Source organism: Glycine max, chromosome 5 (assembly GCF_000004515.6).
Source record: "Glycine max cultivar Williams 82 chromosome 5, Glycine_max_v4.0, whole genome shotgun sequence".
NCBI lineage: Eukaryota > Viridiplantae > Streptophyta > Magnoliopsida > Fabales > Fabaceae > Glycine > Glycine max.
This window is the reverse complement of record NC_038241.2, coordinates 36,466,140-36,488,979: the sequence shown is the minus strand read 5'-3', so window position 1 is coordinate 36,488,979 and position 22,840 is coordinate 36,466,140.

The window sequence follows — 22,840 nt, the reverse complement described above, 5'->3', positions numbered from 1 at the left end:
TTATGGAAATTTTGTAGTCGCCGACGAACATACAAACACCACATAGGATAAAACCCAAACATACGGTGATAAAACAAAAGTCACACAATAACCTTAAAATCCCATAAATTTCGACCCAATTCATCATCTTCCCATTACGATTGTTGATGGAGGGTATGTTGTTACTTTTTTTTTTTAAACAATGTTGTTACTTGTTAGTGATTGATGAACTTGTAAAGTGGGACTTATAGATGTTACTTCGGCAGTGTATTTTTTAAAAGGAAACGTATAAAATTATATTTCTAAATAATTTATTTAAGATTTTAATCATTGTCGCTCTAACGTCTATCTAAGTATAAAACGAATTCTAAAATATAAATCTTTTAAAATTAATAAAGAAAATTTATTAAAATTAAATACTTCTAATAACTAATTTTAGTTTTCAACTAATTGAGAGAATAAAAGGAAAAATAGATGTCAAACCTTCTTTATGGAAAGGGGAAAAAAGTCATCATCATATGAGAAATTTTATTTTTCAGAATAAAAAATACTCCCTCCAGTTACTATTAATATTATAAGATTGAAGCTAAAAGTGCGATTTAATCTTATATCCAATCTCAAATATTTTTTTTTGCATTGTTTATTTTTTTTTCAAAAATATCATGAACTTGTAAAGTGGGACTTATAGATGTTACTTCGATCGGCACTGTATTTTTTAAAAGGAAAAGTATAAAATTATATTTCTAAATAATTTATGTGAGATTTTTAATCATTGTCGTTCTAACGTCTATCTAAGTATAAAACGAATTTTAAAATATAAATCTTTTAAAATTAATAAAGAAAATTTATTAAAATTAAATTCTAATAACTAATTTTATTTTTCAATTAATGGAGAGAATAAAAGGACAAATAGATGTCAAACCTTCTTTATGGAAAGGGGAAAAAAGTCATCATCATATGAGAAATTTTATTTTTCAGAATAAAAAATACTCCCTCCAGTTACTATTAATATTATAAGATTGAAGTTAAAAGTGCAATTTAATCTTATATCCAATCTAAAAAATTTTTTTTGCATTGTTTATTTTTTTTCAAAAATAATATTAAAGTCAATCCTAAAATGGTGTGATAACGAGAGAAGCATAACTCATTATTATTTGTAAGGTTTGTTTACAGGAATAATTTTGAAAAAAATTTAAAATAAATTTAATGTTTTCAACTAAATTAACTAAATTCTTTAATGATGATAGTTAATTAGATGTTATAATAATAAAATATTTAATTAAACATATTAAACTAATGTTATTTGTCAGATTTAAAAAAAAAATATTGTTTAAAATATAAACATGCAGAAATATTTTTGGGAATGCGTTTAATTATCCTTGCTTAACCCGTAACGGCTAAAAACGACCTTGAGGCAGGTGCACCTTGGGTGTGGAAGTTTGGTGGGATTCTTAAGCCCAATCACGAGCCCAGCAAATTTCTGCTGCAGAAACTGAATCCTACATATGGGTGAATATAATTATTGTAGGTAATAAATTTTTTTAAAAAAGTATTTAATATAACTTCATAATCAAGACTTATTCAACACTGCTGATTAAATTGAAACAATCTCATTCATTCACATGTTTTTTAAACTACTTCCTAGTTTGAGTTGGAGTTAGTCAACTTGTCTTAGAAAAATAATTTTTTTATCCTTGTGTTTAGAAAAATAATTGTTTATATTTTTGTCAATTTGTTGAAAAATATGATTAGTTTTTCAAAATTAATCACAACCAAATATTGACCCATCCATGTAAGTGGAATCACTTCCATTGTTAGTATAAACTATTGAATTAATGGATATTAATCTTTAGATTACTTATCACATGTAGAAAGGAAGCGCATCTTTAATTATATCATGTCAATAATCAATGTCTATCATAACATTTAGTTGTAAAATTAGTCTCCTTATTCTTTTTTTTTCAATCCTGTTATCTTAATTTCTTATTCTGAAATTGGATGTTGATCGTTAATTATTTACGTTAATTGTCAAGTGTCGTACTTTTATTAGACATTAATTAGGTACACAAAATTTAATAATGACATGTGATAATCAATGTAAACAATTAACGATCAAGTTAGGGACTAAAATTAATGGATTGTAAAAAATCAAAAGACTCAATTGGTGAATTAAACTACAGGATAACCAAATTCATGAGCTGAAATAACTAAAGAGACCAAATTTACAAGTAAGCCTCATAATAATTGATGTTTGCATCAGATGATGGTAACTACAACTAAGTTGGTTGAGTTTAACACTGCCACATGTCCATTTTGATGTGTGCTCAAAAGGTTCCTTGACCTAAGTTGCAAATTTGGTTTAGTTTAAGATCTATTAGTATCTAGGGAAAATCGGGTTAAATATGATCAATGAATATTATTCATTTCTTTTCCACCATAATTAACAGCTAATACCAAAAGGAGTATATATGCCCCCTTCTTTAAAAATACATAGTTTTTTTTTAGGAAAAAGAAAGCAAAACAAAGTATGAGAAAACATGGTTGTGTTATAGTGTTACAATGATAAGTATAGGTAAAATATTATAGCTTTAGAAAAATATGAATAAGCTTAGTAATATATAAGTAAGAATGACCTATACAAGATTCATTTGGTGCTAAAAATATAATGAAATAGATTAAGATATGAAAGCACAAGAACATAATACATTAAGATTAAGATCATGATAAACTTTAATTATATCTACTAGTACATAGCAAATAACAAATAAGATAACTTTATTGAATTATCTTGGCTATTTAATATAGACTAGATAATATGATAAAATATAAATTATGTTCAAAATGATAAAATTATTATTTCATTAAAATATAAATTTTTAAAAAGTAACTCTCAATTTATTTTTAAAATTAAAAAATATTTGTATCACATTTTAAAGATTTCAATTATTATTTAAATATTTGAATGATAATTATTTAACCTTTTAATTTTAATTAAAAATATACTTTAAAATTACATGTTGATATTATTATGTAAGTCGTAAGATTGTTTGATGGTTGGGGGAGGGACATAAAGGTTGGAGTGGTAAGAAGGTTATGTGTTTAATTTTTTTTTTACTTACATAACAATTTTGTTAATGGGTAAAAAATATATTAAAATTATTATAAATATAATATATATATATATATATATGTATATTATATATTATTGTATATATTATATAATGAAAAATTTTATCATATTTTTTTACTTTTTAACCCATGTCAAATTTTGCATCTCAAATAAAAAAAATACGTTATTAGATTTACAAGGTCGGATAAAAAATAAGATAAAATTATTATATCCTATTGATACAATAAAAAACTTATCAAAACATGATAAGATAAAATATATCTATTTTATCTTATAATATATTAACTACCAAACGGGTCTTTAATGTTAATTTGGAACAATAGAAAGAAAAACGGAAAGGGACCGGAAAAAAAAATTGAATCTTTCCACTATTTGGCACTTTGTAAGGAAAGAAACCAAAAAAGTAAGTGGGTCTAACTATTTTACAATCCATCCATTTTGAAAAAGAAAAGTTGGCGAAGGTTGCTTTTGTGAAATAAAAATGTAAAAATATCCCTTTTCTATTAAACATGTTTTTTTCTATTTTATTCACAATTACAGAACATAATTTTCTTTTCTTTTCTTTTCTCTCTTACCAAAAAATCTAAAAATTATTTTATTTTTATTCTTTTTCTTTGTTTCTTAAATCAAACAAAGCATTAATATATAACATTTTGAATTAGATATATTTATATAATTTGTTCGTGGTTCATGACATTTTCCAAAGAAATGTTACGATTTACTCTCCAGTTCATTATGATATTTGTATGCGATAAAATATTTAATCTAAATTATCTTTTTTTACTGCAAATAATCTAAGTTATCTTAAGTAATGAACATTATTAAAATTTAATTTATCATGAATTCTAACGCAATACTCCAGTCTCCAAATAAGACAAAGTATCTTGCTATCAAGCTAGTGCCTATCAATGGGGCACTATTTTGCCCCGTTTATTATATGTTGGGCCCACTTGTCCCTACCACCCAGAGAGCTACTTTCTTTATGGGCCTTACCTAAAATAGCAACCTTTATGACCTTCGAGACGAAAATTTCTCAAATAAATCAGAGTACTACACTCAACAATTAAATTTTGATTTAAATTGTATTGATTAATATTACAACTTTAAACAAAGTAATTGGATATAATTGGATATAATTGATTAATATATTAAAATTTATTTTTGTTTGTTATGTAAAATTATAAAGACTAAAACGAATTACCAAATATATGTGTAATAATTAAAACGAACAGTTTCTGGACGTATAAACTAAAACGTGAAGATTTTATAAATATTTTTTTGGGTGAATAAATAAAAGATTTTATAAACATAGTGACAAATAAATAATTAAAGAAAATATCTCGATGGATGGGCCAAGGGATGGCCCTTTCTCATAATCCTTCCGTCTTTCTACCTAGGACGCCATCACGCACTGATCAGTGCCATTGGGCCCATACTGTCTACAACTATATTGGCTATGGCTTCACACAAGAAACTTTTGAAAAGTTTTATGCTAAATTTGAGATGTTTAATAATACTTTAAAACTTTAAATAAGGTCTAGTTAACAGTGTTGGCTCAGAGCCTCAGCTCTTGAGCTTAGACGCAGAACTACAAATAGAATCACGAGAGGAATATGTAAAAACTTTAACAAAACTATATTTCACTAAACTACGAGTAAACTGTTTAAATTTTTGAGACGTTGCTGTCTTGCCATGACAAAATGTTGCCAGGCTCATCTGGTGATAATAATAAAAAAAAAATCTTTTCATGGACTATATAGTTCTATTTAATTTACTCCGGACCACAAAATAAATGAGAAATAATATTTGTACATTTTTTTTTATATAACCTAGCTATAAACACGTGATTCCAAAAACTATTGTAACATATAACAATGTTGAAATTTAAAACATAAATAAATTACACGGATCCTCCTGAACTTTATCTTTAATACACTCGACATCCCACCGTTTTTCAATCCTATAGTAAGCCTCTTAATTTTGAGATTTCGTCCCACCAATTGTTATACCAATCCCTCTTTTAGATATAAAAAATGTAATATGATCTTCCTTTAGGGGACTCAAAATAATGTAAAAACTTGTGCGCCATACCGCAAGCTCACAAGCAGTTAATTTTATCGTCTTCTTGTCGAATCAAACAAAAGAAGAAGAAAAGGAGAACAATTGACGCGCAAGGTACCAACCAGATAGCTTTTGTTTTTGACACACTTGGCACACATGGCTGTTTGTTCCATGCATTATATTTTGCGCGAAAAATGTCGTTTTAGGATTTAACCACAAAGTGCCGACATTGCACAGATCGAGGAAGTGCGTCTTTCATGTATCGGCTTGCTTTTCATTATTTTATTTGTTGGGTTGCCAGGTTTGTTTATGTTCACTTCTGTATTCTTCCTCCAAACCAAACATGTGCACACTATTGCTATGTGTCGGCAGGTTTGATGACTACAATCTCTTGTTCTCTATGATCACTTTAGAATTTGTTCAAACCCCTTGTTTTAATTTTTTTATTCCAGCCTAGATGGTGACAACTACTGGGTATGAATTATCAATCCAATAAACTATGGGACCATATCTGTTGAGAATGAACAGAATCTAGTATTTAATTCTTATTCCAATATGAAAAGTATTTTCAGCACTTAAACATTGTACTCTATGTTTCTTAACTTTTTTTTCCCAGACATGTATTACATCGCAGCCAAATACGAAGTTCATACCCTAGGAAACATTTAAATATTTTTCAAGCGATTTATAGTTTTTTTTATTTATTTAGCAGAAATTTAAACACGCAACTAAGATGTCACAGCTAATTGTTGATCAGAGTGATCAGGTAATTAGTCTTTTCTTAAATAAAGTATTCAATTTGAGTTAAGTGAATGAAAGGAATAAACAATAAAAGAGCTTTTTTTAAATTAAAATATAAACAGTTAACAAACGATTTTTTTGGAATGTGTAAAGTGTTACTATTACCATGTGATACTTAACAAAAAAAAACATGTGATACTATTGATTCATTATAATTTCTTGTTATCATGTTATAAATGAAAAATATTCACTAGTTTTGTTAGTAATTAATTTCTACATATAAAATTTTATTAATATTTATCAACAGAACTTAATTGATAATTTTTAGTAATTTTTTTTCTTTAAGTATATTTTTATATTTATAAGACTTAAACTCGCAAGACATTGCTTAAAAATTTTGAGTCTAGTTTCACTTGCCAAGATTTTTTTTACGTTGTTGTTGTGAATAGTCGTTTATAAGTTATTTTTAAAATTGTTTGGCTAGAACAATAGTTAAGAAATTAATTTGGTAATTTCCTCAGAAATTACTTGTGTTTGTAAGAAAAATAGGGAAATATTAATCCTCTAACATGTTATTTATAATATATTCTTTATTGTTGTATGAAAATTAGTTAATATGCACATTATCTGATAAGATATATATTAATTTCGTTAAATAATAAGAAAAAACTATAGAAAGCATGTCAAAAAATATATTACTATAATTTCTTGATAAGGGTACACGTGAACACATTTTTAATTATTTCGGTATATAGCTTTTTAAATACAGATTTTTGTTATATAATTAAACAATGAAAGTTTTTTTTTCAAAGTATCCTCTCAGTTTCAGAAGAGACTGGTGACTAATGTCTAATGATTATTTTGGAATATTATTAGGCATCAAAGCTAGTATTATTTTAATTAATGATTTTTTATACACATAATTTTTGAAATAAAATTAAATAACACTGTATATTTAAGATATTATTACCTATATTTTATCGTGCAAACGTTCATGCATTAAATAAATCACTTCTCTTAGTGAGTACTCATGATTAAAATATAGCCCACTAATTCAAAGCCTGATTATTAGCCGAGCCTGACGAAGCATACCTGGCTCGGATGCTATTTAGCAGCAGCGCCAAGAATAAAAAGATGGCCAGATAGGGACGTAAGTGAAATTTAATGGTGATAACGATATTATTATTTTCCAATGTAGCTTCATTATACATAAGTATATTCTTGCATTTGCATTGCTTTTCAACGGCATGTCCCCACCCCCGATATAAGACACGAACTAAACTCCAAATTTTGAAAAAGGTTGGAAATGGGAGTCGCTATAACATAAAAAAAAAAGTATTACCCTGGTAATTAAAAATCTGCCGAAAGAAACAAAAGAAAAATGGGAAGTCTTTTTCATGCATATTGGAAAATACATATGTTTGCATTGCCTGAAGTTCAAATTACAAGTTGTCAGGACTCAATCATAAAAGGAGAATCCAACCCAGAAAATAGTTTATTAGGTAAGAAAATTTCAAATCTTAAGTATCATCTCAAGTAGTATATTTTATATTTATTGTCTCAACCTGAGACTCTTAACATTGTCATTCTTTTAAGAGATGATGTTCATGGGGACTTTCACTTTATTAACATTAATATGCTGTAGTTATTTTTGTTTTGACGACTTCACTCATCCATTAACATTCAATTTGTACCTTAATTTAATCTATAAGTAGTCTTTTCCATTATCAACTCACAATGAAAAAATCAATAGTTAAAATTTAAGCATAAGAGGAGAATCCAATCCAAAGATTAGTCCATTCAATAAAAGAGTCTCAAGACTTGTCAAGTAGTGTATTCTAATGTGAGACTCTTAACACAAGTGTAATTAAATAGAGAAAATAAAAACCCAGTATTTTCTTTCTTTTCCCTTGCACTTTCTGTTAAAATGCAAGCAACTAAAATTTAAATAATATTTGTTATATATTATGTATATTAAAAAAACTGTTATATATATTTTTAATACATATATATACATATATAAATTTTTTTTAATATACATATGTAATATATAATTGTTATATACTATATATTATACATCTGCAATATTTTATTGTATGCAATTATTGAGTAAATTCGTAACGTATCATTAATATAGTCATTTTTATTTTTTTTTATTTGCTGTATTTTATATTTTTTTAATCATGTTATAAGTTTAAAATATTTACCTAATTTTAAAAAATGAAAATACAATAATATATATATATATATATATATATATATATATATAAAACATAAATACAACAAGCAAACAACATACTAATTCTTAACAATGAACTTAATTATTAAAAATCATTGTTACCAACCTGAACAATAAAATAAGAAAATAAAAAAAATGAGGGAAATATAAATTTTAAAAAAATATTAACACGGGTTGACTTAACTCATCCAAGTTGACTCATCTAAAGTTATACATTAAGTGAGACAAGCCAAGTTTACTTAAATAAATAAATTGAGTTTCTCATATAAATTAAAATTAATTTAAGTACTTTAATTTTTATAAAAACTCTCATCTAACCTCTCAAAAACTTGAAATGATAAGTTGATTTTAGTGCATGCTAAAAGTTCAATTTATTTTAACTTTTATTTTTCTCTCAATTTTTGTCAACTCTGTAGATTGACTAACAGGTCCCTTTGCTCTTTTCTATCAATATTTTTCAACTATGTAAACGAGTCTCACAACTAGTTATGGGAAAATCTTACTGTCGTGAGTAATAATTACGTGGTTATTTTAATTTTGTTTCCTTTTTCTATATTTTGATTTGATCTACTTTGATCTGTTCTGATATAATTACTACGTTATATTTTTATAGTTCTTATTCTTTTGCAGGTTTCAGAGAGCCTGAAATTATGAACAACTATAGCGTTTAGATTGACATAGATATTCTTGATTTACTTAAACACCTATTCTAGCAAAAAGAGGTGCTTTTGTTGATTTCTTTTAACCATATGAAAGTATTCATGATAGTTTATCTAGATGAAATAATGAATTGCGTAGCTTTTGCTCATGGATATGGGTATGTTTTGCCAAAATTTATAAATCATTTTGGGCTAAGTTTGAATTGTTAGATTAGTTTCATGTATGGGATGAATTGAATTAAGTAAAAAGTATTTGAGAAAATAAAAAAAAATGCAAAATATACTATTGTCTTTCTTTTGCATAATATATATCAAAGAAAAATAGATAAAGTAGTAATTATAAAAATAGTTTCTCAAATTTGATTACTTTATTTTTTTGGTTTATATTTAATTTAATTATAAAGTAGCAATTATAAAAATAGTTTCTCAAATAATTATTAATGTGTAAATAATTTTAATTTTTCTAACTCAGGGACAGAACTGCAACTATCATTTTGGTGGCTATTTTGGTTACCAAACATAGAAGAGATTAAAGACCTTTGACTAGCGATATAATAAAAATTATTCTATTTTATCTATTTATTAATTTTTCTTAGTATGTATAACAAAATCTAAAATTATAATTATAATAAGATAGATAAAGTATTATTTTGTTTACTATTGAGTGAGATTGTTAACACCTCCATCATTGTTGGTTAACGCAACTATTGCTATTATTGTTAACCTCTATTACTCTAATACTTAACTACTTGAAATAGAAAGAAATTTCAAATTTGTTTCAAGAGTGAGAAAGAATGGGGAATGACTTTTGGACCTTTTATTAAAATTTGATATTAATTTTAAAATTAAAAGTAATTTTCCATTATACGTTTAGATTTTGATTGAAAAACTACAAATTTAGATTTAAAAAAATAACAATTCTTATCAATTTTCAACATCAATTGAAGGAGAAGGATATTTGAGGTAGATTTAGAAACCTCCTGTCATTTTCACGAGCCAAACTCCATTGGAATACTTGTAAGGACTTTGGTATTCAAATGTGTAGAATTTGAATTTGTCGTTCTTTAGGTCTGTTAGGCTTTCTTACAAAGCTCCTTATGGGTCAAGGTAATATTTCTTCTTGCGTGATGATGTATGAGAGTGCCTCTAAGATGAAACCCTTTAATTACAATGTATATATGTTGTTAATGCATTGTGTTTATCTCATACTTTACGTCTACATAAACTTTGATGTAGTAGTATACAAGAAGATTCTCAAGTTATGAGGGACATTTAGGGCCAACCAAGCATAAGGCTAGATAAGTTCTAACTAAAATTGCAATAATAACACAACCTAACTGCTCAGATTTCACTTATATATTTAGTTGATTCTTTAATTAGGTTCAAAGTATAAACCTTAATAGTTAACAATAATAATTATAAAAAAAAACTACCATCTTTCCCTTTTGATATTTTTTTTCCAGGATCAAGATTTTAATTTAGATATTGGTTAATTTTAGTTTATGAGAGAAGTTCATTTTATTTTATTTTTTTAATTTTTTTCTCTTATAAACGGTTGGAGAAACTAATCTAAACAGGAACTTAACTATAATTATTTTTAACTTACCCGTCAGTCCTCAATTTTTAGCTAATTACTCCATTTAACTAAATATTTTTTATATATTAACAACTACAACATACACTATAAAAACCATGGATGGTGCATAAAGAAACAGAAAGCTATCCTCTCCCTACCTCTTGGCTTGGGTTCCTTTCTGGATGTTTCATATTCCCTCTCATTTTTATTTTTATTTTTCATCGTTGTTCTCCCCAATAAGTTTGTTGACAAGATTAATCTGTCTTGTTAGATCAAACTTAATCTACAATTAAGAATTATTAATTTTGTCATAGTATAATATTCGGCCGTTGCGCCGATTTTATGACTAGTTCGTGCTAGCATTTGATCTAGAAGTTTGCACAGATAATGGACATTAAAGTGTACATCCACAACCACTCTTGGGCCCAGAAAGAAAAGGATAGATAAAGAAATATTATAGGTGAGCACTAGTCTTCCTCAAGAGCCATGACGAACCTCTAACTAGGGACATTATCTTACATCAAAGCCTAATAACATTAATATTACCTCATAATATTATAAGGACTAATTTTAAGTACTTAAAATAATTTTATTATGTTAGCTAAAAAACTATAATTTTATTATCAACTTTTTTATATGATAATAAAATATTTATAATTTGAACTACTTAAAATCAGTATAAAAGGCTGTTATTGATTAATAAAATTATTTTTATTATGTAAGCAGAAACGTAAGGATATGGAAGATTTGATGGTGCTTAACATATTTCAAGTTTTCAAATTTCAACTAAAAATGACATATATTTTACAGTCATATTACCTTCAAAATCAACCATAAACTAAAACGTAGCCGTACCTTGTTGCAAATGATATTCTAATTAATCTTGACTGTATTTGTTGGGCAGTCTGGACGTCTTTCCTATACTATGTTTCAATTTCAACTATGTTTATTTTGTCATTTTTTTTTCTTTCTGGGTGGCTTTTATTTAAGATGTATGGATGTATGAATAGATACACGTCGAATTTTAAGAATGTGAATAAGCTGCTGTAAAAAAAAATAATGTGAATAAGCTCGAATTGTTTATTATTAAAAAAATCAATAAACTAAGCATACAAAAATGTGCGTTATGGAATAAATTCCTTTGATATTAAATTTTTACATGACTCAGTCATTAGTAATTTTTTTCATAAAATTTACTTTATTAATAAGAGATACGTTTTAATTAGTGCTTTAAGGATACAGATCTTAATAAATTGATGAATAGACATTTTTTTTTATTAGTAATCATGGTTGGATTGTATTGAAAATTACAATGGAATGTGTTGATAATATTTTTTCATTATTTTTTTAATTTTTTAATCAGAATTTCAAAGTTACCGAGAGTGAGGAACAAGGAATGAGGATGAAATAAATAAAAAATTAGGATATATGTATATATATATATATATATATATATATATATATATATATATATATATATATATATATATATATATATATATATATATGAAAATAATACATGGAATTTTAAATCTTTTATTAATCGGTTAACATGTTACTGATTTGAGTAATATTAAACTCAAATTTCTTAAGTATTATCTCGAGTTTATGTCTTAATCAATTAGATTTTCAAATAAAAATTAATCATTCTGAATATTTACGGTCTACTTCAAATAATTAAACCTTTGATTACTAGATAACATTGTAACAATAAATGTCAAGTGACCTAAATATAATGTACACGAGTCTGTGTGCTTATAACGTAGCCCATTACTTATTTTAATCACAAAAATATCGATGATAAATAGTGCTTACGACCATTGGTGTAAACACAAAATTATAAGCATATGAACAATTTAGAAAATCACATTCAATAAGAATATTGATATCATGCGTTGAAGATGTTTATAAATATATAACCTTATCCAATGCGAAATTCATGTTGGTCAAGGAAACTACAATAAAAGTATGCATATTCGTTCAAAAAATAATTAATGTTCTTGATTCTTAACAAAAATGACCATAGCCATCCAATTATAGAAGAAATATGTTAATATATAATGATAAATTAATAATTTAACTCCGTCACTGATATAGTTACTTTAATACTAATGTTCGCTTCGTTTATAAGCTTGGTAAAAAAAAAAAATCACCTACTTTATTTGCAGATATATGCGTTTTTTTTTCATCCTAATCTCTAACTCTGTCGAACAGACATCTAGAGGTTCCCACTCTTGTCATCATGCATGAAATTCTTTGTTGTTGTTCTTCTTTTTTCGCTGAATGTCATCATCTAATTCAGGATTGAGCAACAAATCTTGTATAAAAAAGCTGCAGGGGTCGTGAGTATGAAAATTTTGCACCCAGGGAAAGAGCTTTTTGGCAGTCATTTTCTTATCCGTTAATGTTCAACTCCCAACCTAGTTAGCTTCACATCATTAAGTATTTAAATAATACATCGCCAACTACTTGCCGTTGAGCGTGTGGCCACAGTATATGAACACACAAGAGAAATGTTTGATATGGATAAAAAATTATCATTTATTAACAATTTAGTATTTATTAATGTTATTGACATAATTTTTACAATGAAAGATAAATTATCAATGTAAACATTATATTTTTTTTTTATAAATAGCATGGTGTATTAGTGTGCTCTTTGTATATGGATTTTTCGTACACCTTGTATCTACTATAAATATAATTTTTTATTTACGGATAAAAAACTAACAAATAATTTTTTTGATGTAAAATATTAATATAATACAACATGTTGTTAGTAGAGATTTTCAAAATCCACCTTAATAATTTTGTCTTTATTAAACAAAAATTATACTAATAAAGACAATTCTATCACTTAATCAATTTTATCCTTTAATGGATACTTAAAAGACATTTGCATTTCCTTACAGTTTGGATATTTTGTTTTTTAGAAAAAACAATATATATATATATATATATATATATATATATATATATATTATATTTATATTTATATATTGTAAAGTTTTCTGAAACTATCATTTAATCATAAAATATTATTTATGGTAAGTTTGTTTAATATTATCTATAATCATGTATATAAGAAATAAAAAGTGGTTAAATTATTTAATTTTAATTAATAATATAAAAAAAATTAAGTTTATTTCGAAACTACTCATAACATTAAATAATTTAAATGGTGATTATATTTTAAAAGATAATTTTTCCAGCAATGAATTTGTCTTGTTTTTTTAATAACTTAATAAATGTGTCCAGTTTCATGTGATATGGGTTTATATAATTAATAAATTTCACAATTATTAAGAGTAAAGAAAAGTTAACAATTAATAAACTTAAAATCTATGTTTCTTATAATTAGGATAATTTTTTTTTTTGAGTATCCAGTTATGTGAAATACTTTGAGGAAGGATTTTGTTGTTTATAATAGTCTTACCGACTCAAATAAGATTACCTTTAACGGATGATACATGTAATCTAAACCAAAATAAAAAAGAGATCATTTTCATCCTAAAAATCTTAGTAAAGTTTATTTTAATTGCTTGACAATGTATTTTTTTTTTAATGATGGTGTATATTTATTAAATTTATTTTCTTTTAATCCTCACCATTAGATAAACTTCATTAAAAGATGACGTGATAAATAAAGTATAATTTTATCACACCAATAAAATTTTACATAAACATATTTATGTAACTTATAGGGATTAAAATAATCATTGTTCCTATATAGATCAATAATATATATATATATATATATATATATATATATATATATATATATATATATATATATATGGAAGAATGGGATGAGAGATTGGGTAATTACCTAATTTAATATATGGGGCATAGGGTAGTTTAATAATGGAACGAGACAATTGCCCTAGTTTTGATAGGATCAAATTGGGAAACACAAAGGAGTTGAAATGTAAGATATTATCCCCAATCAAGATTTAAGGGAATAATAATAATAATAATAATAATAATAATAATAATAATAATAATAATAATAATAATAATAATAATAATAATAAGGGAATAGGATTGGAAGGTTAAACAAATATGGAATGGCATTGAAGATTTGAAGTAATTGTCCTGATGAAGATTCCTAATAATCTAATCTTATGTATTCTGAAACAAATTGCTACTACAATCTTACCATTTCACATGCCATCACATGTTTCATGTTTCTCGTATGTTACGATGAAAATAGAACATTGAAAATATTATATTATTTGGATGACAAATATTGATGCATAAACATGACTGGCATGGAAGTAGATTATAACCGTGAAGAGAATAGTAATAGAAGCTAAATTGAAAATTCCACAAAAGTTTTTAGAGGGAATAACAAAATGAGGGTCTAGAATAACCGATGTTAGTTTTTCATGTTTACAAATTTGAGAACCCCACGTGTCAAGGTATTAGTTACCCCAAATTTCACATTTTCACTTGCCATGTTCTTATCTTGAGAGAATCTATTAAGAGGCCGAAACAAGAATAGAATAACATGTTAATTGTCTAATTTAGTTTTGAAATAATAAGATGAAGGGTAAAGCAAAGCTAAAAGGGCATTCCCCCCCGTGTGGTAGCAATGTTGAAAAACATGTCAAGACCGGAAAGAGAGATTTAAAAATTGCTTTGATTTGAGATTTGGAACATTAGGGAGATGTAAAATAAAACAGTTCCTCCCCTATACTTAAGGTTTGCAAGATAATATGAGTAACTAGACTAAATTAATTTAAACATATATTTTAATTATTGAAAATGAATCAATTAAGTTTTTGGAGGGCTTGGCTAATCCCATATTAACTTATTTGTTTTTGAAAAAAGAAAGAAAACAAAAATCTGAGTATTTAGAGATGCCAAGTTTATTAGGTAGATGAGATGTCAGCAATGGTGGCGTCCAAAGAAGGAACACTGTACACATTCTCGTCGTCCAGCTTCCAGCTTTGGTGCAATTTTTAAGTGAGGGTGACCCCTTTGAAATTGACATGTTCGATGCAGCACGGGAGTGGGACCCACATCACATGGCTCTACAAACACAAGAATCAAAGCCATAGGACCCACTTCCATGTAGGGGCCACTCTCCTTTCCTTCTTCTTTTATTTTTAATATTTTCTTTGTTTTCTTGGGGGTACCGCATTTCTTTTCTCTATCCCTCCCAACTCCCAATTATAACGCAAACCATTTCAATGGGTATTGGGAAATCAAGGATCAACAAAGCTTCAAATGGAATCTGCTCGTGTTTTCCACAGCCTGCTAGAAAAACAATACATCCACATATTCATATAATATCAATGTCATTACGATAAATGACAAATTTAAAGTAAACAGACAAAAAATAGCGTCCCATCCCTCCAACTTGGACTGGGACCCTTTCCGAATTGCTGTTTGGAATTTCTCAAAGGTCAAGGAAAACAAAACAGTGTTTCCCCGTATCACCACATCACTCTTTATTGGTTTCCTTTGGAATTATATATTAACACATGATGGTATATAGCCAAGGAAAAAAAAAAATGAACAAACTGGACTACCCGTTATTTCTACTGTTTTGATTTTTTGGTTTTTCACATGTTTTCTTTTTGAGAAACAGTTTTGTTTGAGGTACGTTTCTACTAGATCTAATTCCCGGTGGCTCCAGTTTTGGTTTGGTTTGAACGGGGAAAAGATTATCGGTACCTATGGTTTCAGAAAGTACTTAATTAAATGTGTTTGTCAAATAAGGTGCCATGACTACACGCAGTCGTGTTCATGAATCATGATGGGGGACCGTGGTGGACCAGCCCCATCACCGTACACGTGTACAATGAATGGGTTTCAAGAAGAAATAGAACACGTACTCGTACGCACGATCACAAAAGTTAAGCACAGAATATCAGAGAGAGAAGATGGTGCCATGTGCGACCCTGCAATGCAAGCGGGTTTATCAAGTGTGCTGATCCCCATTGCTCCATCCGTACACCCCACAATAAAAATGTTGTTTTGTTTTCTTGTTTTGCTTTCAGAAAATATAATATAATAATAATAATAATAAAAAGAAAGGAGATTTGCATTTTCAGGAAGCAAACACTAGGCTACGTGTCGTGCATCATCTTATTGGCTGTTCGTGGGGTTGCTTTCTCTTACTTTATTTTTTTTCATAATCATAATATTATTTTAAGAAATCTTCTTCTTTTAAATAAGGAGTACATTGACCCCGATGCATATGCTTTGATCCTACTTGATATACAATCGAAAAATACTGTGTGTTGGGGATTTTTTATTTATTTTTATTTTTAGCTTTTAACCTTTTAACACAAAAGTGAAGGATGTTTATGTTACGAAGCAGATCTAATCATACGGCACAGCTTTTTAGGGACGTTCTCTTTAATCATATTTTGTCTTTTTCTTTTTTAGCACCAGATTTGATTAAAGTGGTAGTAAAGGTCGTAAAGGAAACACAAACATACCTACTAGTACTACTGGCTCCCAGAATCTCATGCACGACTCTTAGATGCCAAATTGGACAACATTTCGATTAATAATAAAGTAGTTATAATCCTTCTCTATCCAAGTAATCCTTAAATTTATAATATTGATTTATTGATTATTACAGTTCATACAATTATAAAAAAAAAAACTGTCACTTTAAAGTTTTGATATATCTAATATAATATTCATAGGTGATGACCATTTTGGTCTTTAAGAATTTATATTAAATTAACCAATATTTTAAATATTTAACAATTAATTATTTTTTAATGATCCAGATTGCAACAACATTGTCTCGAGTTTGAAAATGTTAAAGTGGGATAAACTCAATAGATCAACCCAAGTAACCCATAAAATAGGTTGGATTGAATGATTGAATGTGTATAATTTAACTGGCATAATCTATCAATCTAATGAGTTAAGGAATTGATTGGATTGAGTTAGCTTGATTTACTGGACTCATACTTCTTTTTGGTTAAATTTTTTTATGGATTGTTTAGTTAAACATTTAATTTATTGGATAAAAAATTATATGAAATGTTCTGAATTTTATGTTATTTTGTTACTTTATATTTATTTAACTCAGGATGATAGATGATAGTTTTCAAAAAGATCTGTGTTAAGATAAACTTGTAAAAATTTTATGATTGTAATATTATGTTTATATTATTTTTATTTATTTATTTATTTATTTTGATAAATCAACTTCTGAGCTATTCATTTTTATGAGTTAAAAGGTAAATTAAATTAGGTTGATTTGGGTTAGATTGACCCATTTGATATTCTATATCAGGCTAATCAGCACCAGCCAAGGCAATCTAATTCATATTGTGCTATATGTGTTTACCTATTTGGTTGCATTGATACATAATACTTATGTATATGCTATCATTTACACAACCATAATACTTATTCTAATATTGTTAGTATTGTTCTTGTAACTAGATAGTCACTCAAGAGGAAGAAGACTTAATCCATAAACATTTAAATATAAAGTGTAATTAGTCCATTAAATCAAACGTTAGAATTTATATGGGATGCATACCACAATTGAATGATCCATTATTTCTGGAAACGTATTATAAACTGCTTGTGGTGAATTGTTTGCATGCTAAGGGTTTGGTGACGTTTAATTGATAGCATAAACATGGATCATCGGATTTCCGAGCTCCTTTCCCAAGAGAGGCTAACCAAGAGCCCCGTTAAACATGGACTGACCGAGAGGGTCGAATGGATACAAGTATAAATAAAACTAATGAAAAATTAATTAAATATTCTTTTATCAAAGTTAACAAGAATAAAATAAAACATAAAAAATTATTAAAAAGGGTAAAAAAATAATGCATAATAGAAATTTATACTTTTTATTTTCTATTTAAGATCAATGCATATAATAAAATATATTTAGTTTACTATAAATAATAAGATTTTTATTTTTATTTTTGCTTACCTTGAAAAATAATCATAGAAAATAAAAATTAAAAGATTAAAATTAAAAAATGAAATAATAGTGTCATAAATATAATGAGACAGTTGTAATGGAAGTTTCACATTATAAGTAGATAGGACAAAATTGCCTAATTATAAGCTCTGCAAACTAGTTTTTTGAATTTTCGTTTTTATATTTTATATTTTCTCTTATTTTTAAAAAAAAAAATTAATTAAATCTTGCCGTTTTCCTTTAAAAACTCTTTAATATAATATATTAATATTTTCGTTTTTCATAGTTATTCTAATAAAAAGTTGTTTGTAGTCAAAACTGGTTGGATAAGAGGAACAGATGCTTATGGAACTTAGTTTGTCCTTTGTAGTGTTGCTGATAAAGATAGTGGGGGTGGGAGCAAAAACGTCACCAAGGCTTTCATCTAGTAATGTTGGTGAAGGTGACGGAATATTCTTCGCTTCATAATTTTCAGGATCTAATTTCTCTTCCGCTAGCTATGTTTGTGCATGAGATGTGTGAAGCTCATCAATTATAAAAGGTTTGGTGAAATTTTAAGGTGTTATTCACGTGGCTTAAAAACAATAGTTAGATATATTATTAAATTACTGAGATAATTTAATCATTCTCGTGTGTATTACAGCCGTTTATGAAATTAACTTGATGATTTAGAAATGAGATGAAATTTGAATTCAAATTTGATGATTTAAGAGTTAAAAGGAGAGAGATGAAATTTGAATTCAAATTCTTCCATAAATATTCTAATAAAAATTAATAACTAATATTAAATGATATAAAATATTTTTTTAATAATATATTTAACGAATATTTATGATCCTTCATAAGTGATAGACATTTTTATTCTTCACCTTAGAATTCACATTTGTCAACTTTATTTCAAACTTCAAAGGTATTTTAAATTTTAAATTTAAAATAAGAATTTCAAGAATAGATAAAATCATGACTATTCCCTCTAACAAAGTTTGGTCAAGTATTTCTATTTTAATTAGTTGAATAGAATATGTGAGTTAGTTTAATTTTCAGACATTGTGTTCAATTTCTATAAATAAAAAAATTAACCATTAATATCAAAACTTAATTTTAACAATTGATATAATTTGATTATCTATGGTGTGTAATTTAAATTTTATAAAAAAAACTTAAAGTTTTAATGTAAGTATTTTTTTTTTGTAAAAGTCAAACTTTTTTTGTATTATGTAAACATTAATCTTATAAATCAGTATTTTTTTATCTATAAATTTGAATGCTCATATTTAGTGAATTGCAATTTTAATCTCACTACAATTTTTAATATGCGATTGTAGTCCCTTTTGATAACAAATTTTAAAACACTTTATTATTAATTTTAAGACTTTAGGTAATAAAATGAAATGCAAACACCCTATTATTGGTCCTGAAATTTCATTTGAAAATCTTTTGATAGTAAAGTTTCAAAAGTAAATGTTGACCATCTCAATAATCGTAGCAAGAGAGAAAAAAAAAACTTTAGAATTTCGCTTATATTAAACTGTTAAAGTGCAATATATGTAATTGATTTTTTAGCTACCTGTTCATTTTAATTTAATATTAATTTTATACTACAAATTAAATTATTTTATTATAAATATAATTGATAACTTGCTAAAAACACAATTAAATCTTTCTTTTTTTTTCACAAAAATATAGAGAGACACAAAGTGTCTCTTTTTCCTAATTTATTATAATTATAATAAATATCAAACTTGTGTATTATACATGCTAAAACAATAATTAAGAATAAATCTTATTTTTTTTCTACATAATAATTATTAAACTAGAAGGACAAAGTCAAGTGTTAAAGTGAAAACTTATCATTCTTTTTATTTTATCATTGAGACTTTTCTAAAGGTAAAAGTTATACTTTAAAGAATTAAAAAAAAAACTAACACGTTATTTAACATATACTTTTTAATTCATTATTATTAGTTAAAATTTATTAAAAACTATAAAAGTGTGTCGGTCTCACTATTTATTTATCTATTTTCACTTTTGTTTTGTAGCATTCAAAATAATAATAAAAATTTAAAAATAAGTGTAATAAAAAAAAGTGTGTTATTATTAATCCTTAAATATAATATATTTGTAACAATATTTTAAAGATTAACAACTAAATTTTTTGACAAAATATAAATTAATGTACAATAAAATTTAAACTATTATAAATTTAAGTATTTAACCACCTTAATGTTATAATTATACTTTATATTTTCCCCTCTTTTTCTATACAAATGTAATAAAAATAAATGCTAATGGAAGTATTCGATTTTTACTTTTTTGTTCAAGTTAAAAAAAATTGGAAGGAGTGAAGTTATTTTTTTATTTACCTTTCTTCAAAGGATTGAAATAAGAAAAATGATCTCTTATATTTTTTCATTTTTTTATTTTTGAAGAAAATCAAATAATTTTTTTATATTTTTTATTAAATTACTATTTTGGTCTCTCTTTGATTCTTGATCTGCATCTTTGTTTGTTTTTCTATTTTTTCCCCCAAATTTTTGTCCCACAATTTAGAAAATATGCTATTTTTTTTCCAATTGTTAATTTTGCTTTTCTAGTCCAATCAAATCCTAGATCTAACAAATTTATTTAATATATCATAAAAAATAATTTAATTGATTAAAATGTACAGAATAAAAGAAAAAATAAATGCAAAATTGATGATTAGATCGAAATTGTGACTTTTTCAAAATATAAGAACTTAAATCATGAAAAATATAAGTGGACAAAAATCACATATCAAAATTATAATTTAGTCCATGTTTTTTTAAACTAATAATTTTATGTTGGAAAGTACATGAGTAAAATTTAATTAGTACAAAAACATTTCATCCTTATTTTTTCACTATTTTATTCCACTCATCTAAACAAGCAATAAACAAAATTGTTCACTCCATTCTTGGTTTAATTATTTTTTGTTCCTTATAGTTGTGGTAACTTTCACTTTCCTTCTAGTCTTCATAGTTTAGAGCATCTTATTTTGGTTCCTATAATTGTATTTCTTTTACTCGTTTGATTCTTGTTGTCAAATATCAGTTAACATCATTTTAAACGAATATAACATAACTCATTTAATTCATGTTTATCTCAAACAAAATTAAGTGACTTTAGATTAGAAGGACAAAAAAAGTAAAAAAACATGATGACTATTGAGTTCAATATGAGATGTTTTAAATTATTAAAACTAAAAAGAATATTACAAATATCAAATAAGTAATATTTAAATATTCACTATTTATATAAATTTTTTCTATTTTTTTGAACATTTGCAACAATGACATTTTTATTATTGGGGGGCATTTTTTTGAAAAATTACTAATTGGGAGTACTTTTTGAAAAATTATCCGATCAAAGATAAGTCGTGATTGTCATGCACGAAACTGGCTAAAGTTGAATATGACATTAAAATACTTTTTTTTTCTGTGTAGAAGTCATAAATATAGGCACAGCTCTCATTTATTTTTTTGATGTGGCTAAAGTAGTTTAAAAGGTTATGACTTTAGTTATTTGTATTTTTATGTCATAAATATTGGTATGAATTTTAAACTACATATTATTCATTTATTTTTATTGTAGAGTTGTTTGTTTCATTTTGTTTTAAATTTTTTTTTATAATATTATTTTTAATAATATTAAAAAGGTGGTGAATTATTATTTTTTATTTATAATATTATCAATTATTATTTGTATTTTTTTAGTTCTTTATTTTTTTCAAATATTTTACTTAATAATTTTGTAATATTAACATAAAAAATACTAAATAATAAAAGCCTTAATTAAGTTTTTCATACCTGTAATAAAGTCATTTTCAGATTATTATCTAACATTCATTTTTTTAACTCAAGTATTTGAAAAAAATTTCAGTTTCATTTCACAGATGTCTTTAGTCGCCTTTCATTAAGTGATGATATGACACAAAAAATGTCATTTTAACTCATTTGACAAGTGCACCAAATTTTGTCTCAAGTAGTAAAATTTACTCGAAAGTTCAAGTATCAAGTCCACATAAAATTTGTTTGTACTTGAGTTGATGTATATCCAATTTGTAATTAAGAGATAATGAATTGTAATGGAAAGAAGAAAATGGGAATTAGAAAATAAAAGACAAGTAAAATAAATAAGATTAAATGCAAATGATAACTTCAAAATTTAAATATAATAGGGTCTAGTATGCCTAACTACCCTTGATGCAATGTTAATGTATTTCTTTATTTAATGTTATTCTAATTTTCACCAACATCTACTAATATATTAAACCCTAATCCCTCACGTTAAAGAGCATAATTTATCAATTCTCTCCCAAATCCATTTGCAGAAATAAAATAATAAATTGCATGAAGTTTAGAAATGTATGCATAGGCTAAACAATATCACTGAATCCCTAACAATGATTTGTGTATATATCATTTCCCAATTCTTTAGAAATTAAACACTTTCCAATGCCTAATCCCTAAACAAATGCGTGGATGATCAAACCATTGCAATGAAAATAAAACACAGGAAA